Below are 15,327 nucleotides of genomic sequence, written 5' to 3'. Positions count from 1 at the left end.
AGACACTACCACAGACAGACAGACACTACCACAGACAGACACTAACGCTGACAGACACTAATACTGACAGACAGACACTAACGCAGACAGACACTAATGCAGACAGACAATAATGCAGACAGACACTGACAGACAGACACTAACACTGACAGACACTAATACTGACAGACACTAACACTGACAGACAGACACTAACACTGACAGACAGACACTAACGCAGATAGACACGAACGCAGACAGACACTAATGCAGATAGACAGACACTAACTACAGTGCCTTGCGAAAGTATTCGGCCACCTTGAACTTTGCGACCTTTTGCCACATTTCAGGCTTCAAACAAAGATATAAAACTGTATTTTTTTGTGAAGAATCAACAACATGTGGGACACAATCATGAAGTGGAACGACATTTATTGGATATTTCAAACTTTTTTAACAAATCAAAAACTGAAAAATTGGACGTGCAAAATTATTCAGCCCCCTTAAGTTAATACTTTGTAGGTATGGTGTGTTCAGGGTGATGAGCTGTGTTGCTTTTACGCCAAACATAACGTTTTGCATTGTTGCCAAAAAGTTCAATTTTGGTTTCATCTGACCAGAGCACCTTCCTCCACATGTTTGGTGTGTCTCCCAGGTGGCTTGTGGCAAACTTTAAACGACACTTTTTATGGATATCTTTAAGAAATGGCTTTCTTCTTGCCACTCTTCCATAAAGGCCAGATTTGTGCAATATACGACTGATTGTTGTCCTATGGACAGAGTCTCCCACCTCAGCTGTAGATCTCTGCAGTTCATCCAGAGTGATCATGGGCCTCTTGGCTGCATCTCTGATCAGTCTTCTCCTTGTATGAGCTGAAAGTTTAGAGGGACGGCCAGGTCTTGGTGGATTTGCAGTGGTCTGATACTCCTTCCATTTCAATATTATCGCTTGCACAGTGCTCCTTGGGATGTTTAAAGCTTGGGAAATCTTTTTGTATCCAAATCCGGCTTTAAAGTTCTTCACAACAGTATCTCGGACCTGCCTTGTGTGTTCCTTGTTCTTCATGATGCTCTCTGCGCTTTTAACGGACCTCTGAGACTATCACAGTGCAGGTGCATTTATACGGAGACTTGATTACACACAGGTGGATTGTATTTATCATCATTAGTCATTTAGGTCAACATTGGATCATTCAGAGATCCTCACTGAACTTCTGGAGAGAGTTTGCTGCACTGAAAGTAAAGGGGCTGAATAATTTTGCACGCCCAATTTTTCAGTTTTTGATTTGTTAAAAAAGTTTGAAATATCCAATAAATGTCGTTCCCCTTCATGATTGTGTCCCACTTGTTGTTGATTCTTCACAAAAAAATACAGTTTTATATCTTTATGTTTGAAGCCTGAAATGTGGCAAAGGGTCGCAAAGTTCAAGGGGGCCGAATACTTTCGCAAGGCACTGAATACAGCTCCAGCTATACAGCTCCAGCTATACAGCTCCAGCTATACAGCTCCAGCTATACAGTTTACATCTCCAGCTATACAGCTCCAGCTATACAACTATACAGCTCCAGCTATACACCTCCATCTATACAGCTTCAACTAAACAGCTCCAGCTATACAACTATACAGCTATACACCTCCATCTATACAGCTCCAGCTATACAGCTATACAGCTCCAGCTATACAGCTCCAACTATACAGCTAAACAGCTCCATCTACACAGCTCCAGCTGCAGTCCCAGCTATACAGCTCCACCTATACAGCTATACAGCTCGAGCTAAACAACTCCAGCTTGAGTTCCAGCTATACAGCTCCATCTATACAGCTCCAGCTAAATAGCTCCATCTATACAGCTCCACCTAAACATCTCCAGCTATACAGCTCCATCTATACAGCTCCAGCTATACAGCTCCAGCTATACACCTCAATCTATACAGCTATACATCTCCATCTATTCAGCTCCAGCTATACAGCTCCAGCTATACAGCTCCATCTAAACATCTCCATCTATACAGCTCCAGCTAAACATCTCCAGCTAAACATTTCCAGCTATACAGCTCCATCTATACAGCTCCAGCTATACAGCTCCACCTATACAGCTCCACCTATACAGCTCCACCTATACAGCTCCACCTATACAGCTCCAGCGAAACATCTCCAGCTGTACAGCTCCATTTATACAGCTCCAGCTATACAGCTCCATCTATACAGTTCCGGCTAAACAGCTACATCTATACAGCTCCATTTATACAGCTCCAGCTAAACAGCTCCATCTATACAGCTCCATCTATACAGCTCCAGCTATACAGCTCCATCTATACAGCTCCAGCTAAACATCTCCATCTACACAGCTCCATCTATACAGCTCCATCTATACAGCTCCAGCTATACAGCTCCAGCTATACAGTTCCGGCTAAACAGCTCCAGCTATACAGCTCCAGCTAAACAGCTCCATCTATACAGCTCCATCTATACAGCTCCATCTATACAGCTCCATCTATACAGCTCCATCTATACAGCTCCAGCTATACAGCTCCAGCTATACAGTTCCGGCTAAACAGCTCCAGCTATACAGCTCCAGCTATACAGCTCCAGCTATACAGTTTCGGCTAAACAGCTCCATCTATACAGCTCCAGCTAAACAGCGCCATCTATTCAGCTCCATCTAAACATCTCCATCTAAACATCTCCATCTATACAGCTCCATCTATACAGCTCCATATATACACCTCGATCTATACAGCTATACAGCTCCATATATTCAACTCCAGCTATACAGCTCCACCTAAACATCTCCATCTATACAGCTCCAGCTAAACATCTCCAGCTAAACATTTCCAGCTATACAGCTCCATCTACACAGCTCCATCTATACAGCTCCATCTATACAGCTTCAGCTATACAGCTCCATCTATACAGCTCCAGCTAAACAGCTCCAGCTAAACATCTCCATCTATACAGCTCCATCTATACAGCTCCATCTATACAGCTCCAGCTAAACATCTACATCTATACAGCTCCATCTATACAACTCCAACTAAACATCTCCAGGTAAACATCTCCATCTATACAGCTCCATCTATACAGCTCCAGCTATACAGTTCCGGCTAAACAGCTCCATCTATACAGCTCCATCTAAACAGCGCCATCTATTCAGCTCCATCTAAACAGCTCCATCTAAACAGCTCCATCTACACAGCTCCATCTATACAGCTCCATCTAAACAGCTCCAGCTAAACATCTCCATCTATACAGCTCCATCTATACATCTCCATCTAAACATCTCCAGCTATACATCTCCAGCTATACAGCTCCATCTATACAGCTCCATCTATACAGCTCCATCTACACAGCTCCATCGATACATCTCCATCTATACAGCTCCATCTAAACATCTCCAGCTATACAGCTCCATCTACACAGCTCCAGCTAAACATCTCCATCTATACATCTCCATCTAAACATCTCCAGCTATACAGCTCCATCTACACAGCTCCATCGATACAGCTCCATCTATACAGCTCCATCTATACATCTCCATCTATTCAGCTCCATCTAAACATCTCCAGCTATACAGCTCCATCTACACAGCTCCAGCTAAACATCTCCATCTATACATCTCCATCTAAACATCTCCAGCTATACAGCTCCATCTACACAGCTCCATCGATACAGCTCCATCTATACAGCTCCATCTATACATCTCCATCTATTCAGCTCCATCTAAACATCTCCAGCTATACAGCTCCATCTACACAGCTCCAGCTAAACATCTTCATCTATACAGCTCCATCTACACAGCTCCATCTATACAGCTCCAGCTAAACATCTCCATCTATACATCTCCAGCTATACAGCTCCATCTATACAGCTCCATCTATACAGCTCCAGCTAAACATCTCCAGCTATACAGCTCCATCTACACAGCTCCATCAATACAGCTCCATCTATACAGCTCCATCTATACATCTCCATCTATTCAGCTCCATCTAAACATCTCCAGCTATACAGCTCCATCTACACAGCTCCAGCTAAACATCTTCATCTATACAGCTCCATCTACACAGCTCCATCTATACAGCTCCAGCTAAACATCTCCATCTATACATCTCCAGCTATACAGCTCCATCTATACAGCTCCATCTATACAGCTCCAGCTAAACAACTCCAGCTATACAGCTACGGTGCTGCTGGCCAAGTGAAGAAGTGCCTTGCCACTTCCACTGCAGGTAAAATACAGGAAATGAATGTCTAGTGTTGTGATTTTAAACAAGGTATATTTCTCTTCCTGCCATTCCTCAGTATTGTCATTCAGTAGATGACAAATATACTCTTTTAGTGTTTAGCTTACATTCTCTTCCTATTTTTCTTTTTCATTACCTCTCTCCCCTCCCTCTTTCTCTCCATCACAATCTCTCACTCTGTCTCTGTCCTTCTTTCTCTCACGCTATCTCTTCACCCCCTCCCCCCTCTCGCTCTGATGTTGCCTTTTCATCACACTCTGTCCGTTCTAAATTCACTGTGGGCTTGTATGACATGGCATTATCATCAATCACATGCTTGATGTGTGTGTGTGTGTGAAAGCTATGGTCTTCTATGAGCCTGCACAAGTGTGTGTGTGTGTGTGTGTCTGTATGTGTGTGTGTGTGAAGATGTAGGATCTTAATTTGATCGCACTGTTACAGGATAATGTTTAAAAAGGCTTCTGAAGTTTGTAATTTCCACATAGAAATTTCCCCAAAATACGTGTCAACTCCTACAAAAACGTGTCAACCCCTACAAGAACGTGTCAACCCCTACAAGAACGTGTCAACCCCTACAAAAACGTGTCAACCCCTACAAAAATGTGTCAACCCCTACAAAAACGTGTCAACCCCTACAAAAACGTGTCAACCCCTACAAAAATGTGTCAACCCCTACAAAAACGTGTCAACCCCTACAAAAATGTGTCAACCCCTACAAAAACGTGTCAACCCCTACAAAAATGTGTCAACCCCTACAAAAATGTCAACCCCTACAAAAATGTGTCAACCCCTACAAAAATGTGTCAACCCCTACAAAAATGTGTCAACCCCTACAAAAACGTGTCAACCCCTACAAAAATGTGTCAACCCCTACAAAAACGTGTCAACCCCTACAAAAACGTGTCAACCCCTACAAAAATGTGTCAACCCCTACAAAAATGTGCCAAACCCTACAAAAACGTGTCAACCCCTACAAAAACGTGTCAACCCCTACAAAATGTGTCAACCCCTACAAAAATGTGCCAACCCCTACAAAAACGTGTCAACCCCTACAAAAATGTGTCAACCCCTACAAAAATGTGTCAACCCCTACAAAAATGTGTCAACCCCTACAAAAACGTGTCAACCCCTACAAAAATGTGTCAACCCCTACAAAAACGTGTCAACCCCTACAAAAATGTGTCAACCCCTACAAAAATGTGTCAACCCCTACAAAAATGTGTCAACCCCTACAAAAACGTGTCAACCCCTACAAAAACGTGTCAACCCCTACAAAAACGTGTCAACCCCTACAAAACGTGTCAACCCCTACAAAAATGTGTCAACCCCTACAAAAACGTGTCAACCCCTACAAAAACGTGTCAACCCCTACAAAAACGTGTCAACCCCTACAAAAACGTGTCAACCCCTACAAAAATGTGTCAACCCCTACAAAAACGTGTCAACCCCTACAAAAACGTGTCAACCCCTACAAAAACGTCAGTTAATTATAACCTGCATAATAATTCACATTTCCAGTTGCTGCAGCATTATTTTCTCCTGTAGCAATCTGGCTCAAATTAAGATCCTACATCTGTATGTGTGTGTGTGTGTGCACTGCATGCATGCCTGTGTTTGTGTAAGTGTGCATACATGTGTGTGTGTGTTCATACATGTGCATGCGTGTGTATGAAGGAGTGAACAACAGTGAAGTGGGGAGACGCACAAGGCAGAACAGACATATCACACTAATATTGTTCACGGGAGACAGTTTACTGTCAAAAGTGTCCAAATGGGATTAATAAAACAACCATAAGTGTATCTACAGTATCGTCATGATACACTTTTACTGTACATGCAGAAGCGATGATGGACAAAGTACAACAATGGCATTTCAAAAGGGCAGAACGCTCATAATTAGAGGGATTTGTGCCTCTGAGGTAATTGAATGGCACGCAGTGGCGGTTTACCTCCATGCCTTTAATGAGAGGTAAATCTCAAGTCATCAAACCTTAGATCACAAGGATGCAATCACAACCTTCGAGCCCCGGGGCTTAACTTAACATGCTACGGGACAGCTTGCTCCCTAGCAGCCCTGACATGAGGCCGCAACCTTTCGGATACTAGTCCAACACTCTAACCACTAGGCAACCCTGCCGCCCCTACAATCTAACCACTAGGCTACCCTGACTACCTACCCTCTAACCACTAGGTTACCCTGCCGCCCCTACACTCTAACCACTAGGCTACCCTGCCGCCCCTACAATCTAACCACTAGGCTACCCTGACTACCTACACTCTAACCACTAGGCTACCCTGCCACTCCTACACTGTATTAACCAATGAAGTAACTGTTTTTACTACAACTATGGATGAATATGGACATTCTACCTATTTGCTAAGTGTTTCTTTTAGTGAGCTAAGATGACTGCAATACATTCTAAATCCATCTTCTTAGTGCCCTCTAATAACCTGGCTCGCTATCCGTTTCACCCACTACATTTCAAATGGCACAGTGCCCCCTTCTGGAGAAGCATGGTTAATGACATGTTCACCACACAGGACACCTCTCCATATGGAATGGAGTAAACACAGTGATTTTAATTAGGGCATGCAACTGAAAAAAAGTTAGAAAAGATTTTGTGTTGAAAAACAAAAAATGGGTGTTTCTTAAGAACTAGACCCTGACTAAACTGTGGAATCGTCTTCTTATATCTATCTCACTGCCAAATATCAAATACTGTAGGTTACGAACCCTACATTGCCACACAAACCCTAACAAACCCAGACAAACAAACTATTCAATCACCCATCCCCTCTCCTGCAGTGCTTGATGCTTCAGGCCCAACTAGGTGTTTCTGCAGAGCCCATGAGGGAAAACGTATCACCTTTCTTTTTGGATCCAGAATAAGGAAAGCCTGAAAGTGCCTGCTGTCCGGGTCTGCTTCCCAAATGGCAACCTCTTCCCTCACCGGAAGACAGGAACAGCCTGACAGAGACACAAATGGGATGAAAGTAAATTGATCTCAGGGCAAACACACACATGCACACACACACACACACTGCATGCTGACTAACTTTGAAGCTGTAATGCCGTAATGATGGAGATAAATCCCTGTTCTGGGGGTTAGAGAAGATGAAGACTGGGGTGGATAGGAGGAGAGAGAGAGAGAGAGAGAGAGAGGCCATTGATCTAAGAAGAGACTCTCTCTCCACACCACAAGGGTTTTAATGAGACACCAGTGTCTGCCTACTTTTTTCTGATTGGTCAGCCAAACCCAAGGTCTGCAATACCCACTACTGAGGATGTGTCCCAAATGCCACTCTATTCCCTATGTAGTGCACTACTTTTAGTACCTTACTGTTGACCAGTAGTCCACGGTTTAAAAACTAGGGTGCCCTTAGGGACTCATCCAGACCTATGGTAATCAAACACACAGTCCTTATTATTTTAATCGTTAACGTTAATGCAACTGGAATTAAACACAGATAATACATAACGATACTAATAACTTGAAGGTTATTGGTTTAAAGCAGAGGCGTTTAGCTCATTACAGTGTCTGTATTGATCTTTGGCTCAGGGGGTCGACTATACAGGATAAATAATGGCTTGGGACATATACGGGTTAGAGTGTGTGGGATATAATGTGACAGAGCTAGGCACTAGGAAGCTAGCCCCATGATAAAACACCTCATCATAATGACAGAGCAAGGCACTAGGAAGCTAGCCCCATGATAAAACACCTCATCATAATGACAGAGCTAGGCACTCGGAAGCTAGCCCCATGTTAAAACACCTCATCATTATGACAGAGCTAGGCACTAGCCCCAAGATAAAACACCTCATCATTATGACAGAGCTAGGCACTAGGAAGCTAGCCCCATGTTAAAACACCTCATCATAATGACAGAGCAAGGCACTAGCCCCATGATAAAACACCTCATCATAATGACAGAGCAAGGCACTAGGAAGCTAGCCCCATGTTAAAACACCTCATCATTATGAAAGAGCAAGGCACTAGCCCCATGATAAAACACCTCATCATAATGACAGAGCAAGGCACTAGGAAGCTAGCCCCATGATAAAACACCTCATCGTAATGACAGAGCTAGGCACTAGGAAGCTAGCCCCATGTTAAAACACCTCATCATAATGACAGAGCAAGACACTAGGAAGCTAGCCCCATGATAAAACACCTCATCATAATGACAGAGCTAGGCACTAGCCCCATGTTAAAACAACTCATCATAATGACAGAGCAAGGCACTAGGAAGCTAGCCCCATGTTAAAACACCTCATCATAATGACAGAGCAAGACACTAGCCCCATGATAAAACACCTCATCATAATGACAGAGCTAGACACTAGCCCCATGATAAAACACCTCATCATTATGACAGAGCTAGGCACTAGGAAGCTAGCCCCATGATAAAACACCTCATCATAATGACAGAGCTAGGTACTAGGAAGCTAGCCCCATGATAAAACACCTCACCATAATGACAGAGCTAGGCACTAGGAAGCTAGCCCCATGTTAAAACACCTCATCATAATGACAGAACTAGACACTAGGAAGCTAGCCCCATGATAAAACACCTCACCATAATGACAGAGCTAGGCACTAGCCCCATGTTAAAACACCTCATCATAATGACAGAGCAAGGCACTAGCCCCATGTTAAAACACCTCATCATAATGACAGAGCTAGACACTAGCCCCATGTTAAAACACCTCATCATAATGACAGAGCTAGCCACTAGCCCCATGATAAAACACCTCATCATAATGACAGAGCAAGGCACTAGCCCCATGTTAAAACACCTCATCATAATGACAGAGCAAGGCACTAGCCCCATGATAAAACACCTCATCATAATCCGGTTCCGGTTGGAGCGAGCGGTCGCATCTACACTTCGGTCCGCAGGTAGTATAACTTTTCATTACATTTCATTACATTTCGTTATAGTACAACGGTTTGATTTGTCTTATCTTAGCAATTTCTTCTTAGCTAGCTACATAGCCGTCTTTGTATCAACGACAATTGCATATTATCGTATTTCGTCCCTAACGTATCTGCCCAGCAGCTAGCTAAGCAGCTAGCTAACATCCACTGTCCACTAGCACTGTAGAAACTATTACACTCAACTGAACGACTCGATTAGCGTAGTGTCAGCTAGCTACATAGTTGTCTTCGCTGTCTTCGTATCCAAGATAATTGTGCAGTTTAGAGTGTGTAGACTTAGAGTGATTATCTTAATTTACCGAGGTTAGCTAGCCAGCTATTTGTCGTCCTTAACGTAGGAAATGCTGCTAGCTAGCTAGCCAACAGCTAGCCAACCTCTACCGAATTGAACTCCAACTACCCGGTCAACATTCCGCGTCGCTCCCACAGGTAGTATCACATTTTTCATTTCACTTCATTACAGTACAACGGTTTGATTTGTTTGATCGTAGCTAGCCAGCTACATAGCCGTCTTTGTATCTAAGACAATTGTGTAGTCTAGAGCGATTTTCTAGGTTAGCTGGCCAGCTATTGTCGGTCTTTCAACGTAGCTAGCCAGCTAGCCCCGAATAGCAGCACTGTAGTAACTATTACAGTACAACGGTTTGTTTTGTTTGATCGTAGCTACATAGCCGTCTTTGTATCTAAGACAATTGTGTAGCCTAGAGCGATTTTCTAGGTTAGCTGGCCAGCTATTGTCGTTCTCTTAACGTAGCTAGCCAGCTAGCCCCATGAATAGCAGCACTGTAGTAACTATTACAGTACAACGGTTTGTTTTGTTTGATCGTAGCTAGCTAGCTACACAGCCGTCTTTGTATCTAAGTCAATTGTTTAGCCTAGAGCGATTTTCTAGGTTAGCTACATCGCAGCCACTACCAGCTAGCCTACTCCAGCAGTACTGTATCATTTCAATCATTTTAGTCTATAAGATTCTTGCTACGTAAGCTTAACTTTCTGAACATTCGAGACGTGTAGTCCACTTGTCATTCCAATCTCCTTTGCATTAGCGTAGCCTCTTCTGTACCCTGTCAACTATGTGTCTATCTATCCCTGTTCTCCCTCTCTGCACAGACCATACAAACGCTCCACACCGCGTGGCCGCGGCCACCCTAATCTGGTGGTCCCAGCGCACGACCCACGTGGAGTTCCTGGTCTCCGGTAGCCTCTGGAACTGCCGATCTGCGGCCAACAAGGCAGAGTTCATCTCAGCCTATGCCTCCCTCCAGTCCCTCGACTTCCTGGCACTGACGGAAACATGGATCACCACAGATAACACTGCTACTCCTACTGCTCTCTCTTCGTCCGCCCACGTGTTCTCGCACACCCCGAGAGCTTCTGGTCAGCGGGGTGGTGGCACCGGGATCCTCATCTCTCCCAAGTGGTCATTCTCTCTCTCTCCCCTTACCCATCTATCTATCGCCTCCTTTGAATTCCATGCTGTCACAGTTACCAGCCCTTTCAAGCTTAACATCCTTATCATTTATCGCCCTCCAGGTTCCTCGGAGAGTTCATCAATGAGCTTGATGCCTTGATAAGCTCCTTTCCTGAGGACGGCTCACCTCTCACAGTCCTGGGCGACTTTAACCTCCCCACGTCTACCTTTGACTCATTCCTCTCTGCCTCCTTCTTTCCACTCCTCTCCTCTTTGACCTCACCCTCTCACCTTCCCCCTACTCACAAGGCAGGCAATACGCTCGACCTCATCTTTACTAGATGCTGTTCTTCCACTAACCTCATTGCAACTCCCCCCAAGTCTCCGACCACTACCTTGTATCCTTTTCCCTCTCGCTCTCATCCAACACTTCCCACACTGCCCCTACTGGATGGTATCGCGCCGTCCCAACCTTCGCTCTCTCTCCCCCCGCTACTCTCTCCTCTTCCATCCTATCATCTCTTCCCTCTGCTCATACCTTCTAAACCTTTCTCCTGAGTCTGCCTCCTCAACCCTCCTCTCTTCCCTTTCTGCATCCTTTGACTCTCTATGTCCCCTATCCTCCAGGCCGGCTCGGTCCTCCTCCCGCTCCGTGGCTCGATGACTCATTGCGAGCTCACAGAACAGAGCTCCGGGCAGCCGAGCGGAAATGGAGGAAAACTCGCCTCCCTGCGGACCTGGCATCCTTTCACTCCCTCCTCTCTACATTTTCCTCCTCTGTCTCTGCTGCTAAAGCCACTTTCTACCACTCTAAATTCCAAGCATCTGCCTCTAACCCTAGGAAGCTCTTTGCCACCTTCTCCTCCCTCCTGAATCCTCCTCCCCCTCCCCCCTCCTCCCTCTCTGCAGATGACTTCGTCAACCATTTTGAAAAGAAGGTCGACGACATCCGATCCTCGTTTGCTAAGTCAAACGACACCGCTGGTTCTGCTCACACTGCCCCACCCTGTGCTCTGACCTCTTTCTCCCCTCTCTCTCCAGATGAAATCTCGCTTCTTGTGACGGCCGGCCGCCCAACAACCTGCCCGCTTGACCCTATCCCCTCCTCTCTTCTCCAGACCATTTCCGGGGACCTTCTCCCTTACCTCACCTCGCTCATCAACTCATCCCTGACCGCTGTCTACGTCCCTTCCGTCTTCAAGAGAGCGAGAGTTGCACCCCTTCTGAACAAACCTACACTCGATCCCTCCGATGTCAACAACTACAGACCAGTATCCCTTCTTTCTTTTCTCTCCAAAACTCTTGAACGTGCCGTCCTTGGCCAGCTCTCCCTCTATCTCTATCAGAATGACCTTCTTGATCCAAATCAGTCAGGTTTCAAGACTAGTCATTCAACTGAGACTGCTCTTCTCTGTATCACGGAGGCGCTCCGCACTGCTAAAGCTAACTCTCTCTCCTCTGCTCTCATCCTTCTAGACCTATCGGCTGCCTTCGATACTGTGAACCATCAGATCCTCCTCTCCACCCTCTCCGAGTTGGGCATCTCCGGCGCGGCCCACGCTTGGATTGCGTCCTACCTGACAGGTCGCTCCTACCAGGTGGCGTGGCGAGAATCTGTCTCCCTCGCCACGCGCTCTCACCACTGGTGTCCCCCAGGGCTCTGTTCTAGGCCCTCTCCTATTCTCGCTATACACCAAGTCACTTGGCTCTGTCATAACCTCACATGGTCTCTCCTATCATTGCTATGCAGACGACACACAATTAATCTTCTCCTTTCCCCCTTCTGATGACCAGGTGGCGAATCGCATCTCTGCATGTCTGGCAGACATATCAGTGTGGATGACGGATCACCACCTCAAGCTGAACCTCGGCAAGACGGAGCTGCTCTTCCTCCCGGGGAAGGACTGCCCGTTCCATGATCTCGCCATCACGGTTGACAACTCCATTGTGTCCTCCTCCCAGAGCGCTAAGAACCTTGGCGTGATCCTGGACAACACCCTGTCGTTCTCAACCAACATCATGGCGGTGGCCCGTTCCTGTAGGTTCATGCTCTACAACATCCGCAGAGTACGACCCTGCCTCACACAGGAAGCGGCGCAGGTCCTAATCCAGGCACTTGTCATCTCCCGTCTGGATTACTGCAACTCGCTGTTGGCTGGGCTCCCTGCCTGTGCCATTAAACCCCTACAACTCATCCAGAACGCCGCAGCCCGTCTGGTGTTCAACCTTCCCAAGTTCTCTCACGTTACCCCGCTCCTCCGCTCTCTCCACTGGCTTCCAGTTGAAGCTCGCATCCGCTACAAGACCATGGTGCTTGCCTACGGAGCTGTGAGGGGAACGGCACCGCAGTACCTCCAGGCTCTGATCAGGCCCTACACCCAAGCAAGGGCACTGCGTTCATCCACCTCTGGCCTGCTCGCCTCCCTACCATTGAGGAAGTACAGTTCCCGCTCAGCCCAGTCAAAACTGTTCGCTGCTCTGGCCCCCCAATGGTGGAACAAACTCCCTCACGACGCCAGGACAGCGGAGTCAATCACCACCTTCCGGAGACACCTGAAACCCCACCTCTTCAAGGAATACCTAGGATAAGATAAGTAATCCTTCTCACCACCCCCCCCCTTAATGATTTAGATGCACTATTGTAAAGTGGCTGTTCCACTGGATGTCAGAAGGTGAATTCACCAATTTGTAAGTCGCTCTGGATAAGAGCGTCTGCTAAATGACTTAAATGTAAATGTAAATGTAATAATGACAGAGCTAGGCACTAGGAAGCTAGCCCCATGATAAAACACCACCATCACCATAATGACAGAGCTAGGCACTAGGAAGCTAGCCCCATGATAAAACACCTCATCATAATGACAGAGCTAGGCACTAGCCCCATGTTAAAACACCTCATCATAATGACAGAACTAGACACTAGGAAGCTAGCCCCATGATAAAACACCTCACCATAATGACAGAGTTAGGCACTAGCCCCATGTTAAAACACCTCATCATAATGACAGAGCAAGGCACTAGCCCCATGATAAAACACCTCATCATAATGACAGAGCTAGACACTAGCCCCATGATAAAAAACATCATAATGACAGAGCAAGGCACTAGGAAGCTAGCCCCATGATAAAACACCTCATCATATAATGACAGAGCAAGGCACTAGCCCCATGTTAAAACACCTCATCATAATGACAGAGCTAGGTACTAGGAAGCTAGCCCCATGATAAAACACCTCATCATAATGACAGAGCTAGACACTAGCCCCATGATAAAACACCTCATCATAATGACAGAGCGAGGCACTAGGAAGCTAGCCCCATGATAAAACACCTCATCATAATGACAGAGCGAGGCCTTTAGGAAGTTAGCCCCATGTTAAAACACCTCATCATAATGACAGAGCTAGGCACTAGGAAGCTAGCCCCATGTTAAAACACCTCATCATAATGACAGAGCTAGGCACTAGCCCCATGATAAAATACCTCATAATGACAGAGCTAGACACTAGCCCCATGATAAAACACCTCATCATAATGACAGAGCTAGGCACTAGGAAGCTAGCCCCATGATAAAACACCTCATCATAATGACAGAGCTAGACACTAGGAAGCTAGCCCCATGATAAAACACCTCATCATAATGACAAAGCTAGACACTAGCCCCATGATAAAACACCTCATCATAATGACAGAGCTAGACACTAGCCCCATGATAAAACACCTCATCATTATGACAGAGCTAGGCACTAGTCCCATGATAAAACACCTCATCATAATGACAGAGCTAGACACTAGCCCCATGATCAAACACCTCATCATACTGATAGGGGATGGCTGACTGAACTGAATGTCAAGTAGAATATCATTCTGTTCCCTAACAAGAAGCAATGATCAATGTGACTGATTGGAGACCTCCACTGGGCCCAACACAAAAGGAATAACAGTCTGGAATACTATTCCCTATTTAGTGCACTACTTGTTTTACCAGAGCCCATAGGGAAGCAGTGCACTATATAGGGGATAGGGTGTCATTCGGGAGAAAGCCCAGTGTCTGGACCTCCTATTTATACAGTTATTGGTTTGGGCCGATTCCATTCTGCCAATTAGAGAACTGACAGCCACTTAGCCTATGGCTTTGGCACATGATCTAAAGCCTAATTCACCCGTGGCTACACGAAGCAGGACTGAGTACGGCTCGGTCGGCGGTTTTCTGTTTAAACCTGGTGTAGGATGAAGGTAGTGTGTGAACCTTTTGTTTGGATGGACAACAATGACTGACACATCCAGAGGTGACAACAAGGATGCTGCTACATTTACAGGAAAACACATGATTTGCCTTGTTTTAACTTTCCTACGTGGACTTGTACCTTACACAGATTAGTTATCACAATATTGTATTATGCGAGAAATAACATTTGTGGAATCATGTGAAGTTTGGATTCCTGTCAATCATCTGGTCGTGAGGACTGAGGAGACGCGATCCGCATTCCCTGAGTGGGTTCTGGAGGAATGGAGTCACCGAACCCCTGACTGGTTGTTAGTCCTGCCTCATTCTCATCCCTCAGTTTCATCCCTCAGGCATTTCTCAGTCTCATCCCTGCAGTGTCATCCCGCAGTGTCATCCCTGTCTCATCCCTCAGTCTCATCCGTGCAGTGTCATCTCTGTCTCATCCCTCAGTGTCATCTCTGTCTCATCCCTCAGTCTCATCCCTCAGTCTCATCCCTACAGTGTCATCCCGCAGTCTCATCCCTG

This window comes from Oncorhynchus masou, chromosome 18 (genome assembly GCF_036934945.1).
Source record: "Oncorhynchus masou masou isolate Uvic2021 chromosome 18, UVic_Omas_1.1, whole genome shotgun sequence".
Taxonomy (NCBI): Eukaryota; Metazoa; Chordata; class Actinopteri; order Salmoniformes; family Salmonidae; genus Oncorhynchus; species Oncorhynchus masou.
The sequence above is the reverse complement of the archived record's forward strand: the minus strand, read 5'-3'. Positions refer to the sequence as shown.